Consider the following 1960-nt stretch of genomic DNA (forward strand, 5'->3'; position numbering starts at 1 on the left):
CTCTTCAGGAATGCAAATGCATGTTACGCGTACGTTTGATTGCGGTGCACTGTACAAACTCAACGATTCGAATATTAATGAACCGATTTAATAGATATCGTATTTTGGATACGATCGATGAATTGTTTGTTCCGTTGTCCGATCAACAGATTAACCTCAAATGATTTCAACTAACGCCGACTTTTCGTTCATATCGAATGGAATCATATCGTTAAGCACGTTATCGTTACGTTGAGTAATTGAACCGAACGATTACCAGAAAGGAATGGACATTGTAATTGAACCGAGATCTTTATAAGTATTAATCGAACCGAGATTAATCGAGAAAGGTTGCGCGGTGTAGTTGATTGATATAAACGGCGAGAATCGATAGTGATCAATTTGATTGTTGCTTTTTTTCTTTTATCATGCACACCTGCGTCTTATCGATATCGTCCAGTTCAGTCACTATAGCGAAAAAGTAGCGTTATACGTATAAAATAATTATCGAGTCACTGTTATGCTACATTTTCAAACGATAGAATTTCCGTTCCATGCATTCGTTGTTTATTGCACGGTTTCTTTCTACTGGCACTGAAAAAATATGCAAGAGGAATGACGCTCGAAAGTGTAGCTTGTGTAAATTGTCCAAGGAGTATAGAATAAGGATAAACTGAGCAACATTGTTCATCTGAATAATCATATTTTAATGACTCAATGATTGTACAAATGGATTATTTTTGAACATTTCTGCATAACCGAGGAACAACAACGATAAATACAGGAATTACCGTAATTATAATGTTCATTACTAATTTATAATTACACAATAGATGAAAACGTAAACAACACGTTTATACTGCCTCTGCATATTTATACGTACAATACGTTTCTTCATGTCTTTTTTTTTCGTTTTTTTTTTCTTCTTTTTCCTATTTCTGGTTTACCGCACGAAATTATGCGAATCACGCACGGAATGAAAGGAAAAGGACTCGTTACATCGTTGCTTGCTTCGCCTCGATACGATCAGCCCACCCTGTTCCAACTTGTTTCGTATTTGTATCTTATCCCGTCTCGTACAATTATACAATAATAATTCTATCGATCATTTAAAATGTTCGGATACACATCCGCACAAAAGGTATATCCGTTAATTCTATGATCCCACCCGTTGCTCCATCCCGCCCTGCCGCTCACCCGCGACCCATCACGCGATACCATCAGTCCGGTATCAATCCGTTACCCACCTGGTAAGCCGTCATTTATTCGTTCGCGCCTTTCCCTCTTTCATTCTCACACGCTCCTCTCTCATTCCTGCATACACAACCACGCACGACGCACGCGTCATGCACGCATACACTTTCTAGTTAGGGCCACGTACGCACGCATGCATGCATGCATGCACGCGTGTCGCCCTTAAAATCGCACTCGCTCATTTACTTTTCGCTTTCTCCAGTCCACTTATTTCCTCCTTTTTCTTTCTTTCTTAATCTCGTTTTTCACACGGTATTCTCACGGTCCCCGTAACAATATCGAATTTGTCGTCATCATAATTTAAGTACATTATGTTCAACGGTATCGATAGAGTTTATTTCAATAAAATTTGTGGATAATGTTAATAATATTACATAGTAGATGATAATTATTCGACGATTCACTGGGATCGGGGGAAAAAATATGAAACTTGTTACTAGGCCAACTATGTACCAAGATACGTCTCCGAGTTCGAGTGCTGACCATTTTTCATTTTCCTCGTTACCGATACTGTATGTTTATTAAATCTTCAGGAACTTTGCGATTCTCTTAACATTTTTAGAGCCATTATCGTGGCCTAAATTTTCACAAATCACGCTTACAAGATACGCTGATCTCGATCGTCCTCCCATTACCTTCCTCCTCTATTTTTCCATTACCCCTTATTAGTAGCAATATTATCGATATTGTTGTTTATTAATACTATTAACGTGATTACAATAATTAT

This window comes from Eufriesea mexicana, unplaced genomic scaffold (assembly GCF_001483705.2).
Source record: "Eufriesea mexicana isolate 0111107269 unplaced genomic scaffold, ASM148370v2 scaffold1523, whole genome shotgun sequence".
NCBI classification, from domain to species: domain Eukaryota; kingdom Metazoa; phylum Arthropoda; class Insecta; order Hymenoptera; family Apidae; genus Eufriesea; species Eufriesea mexicana.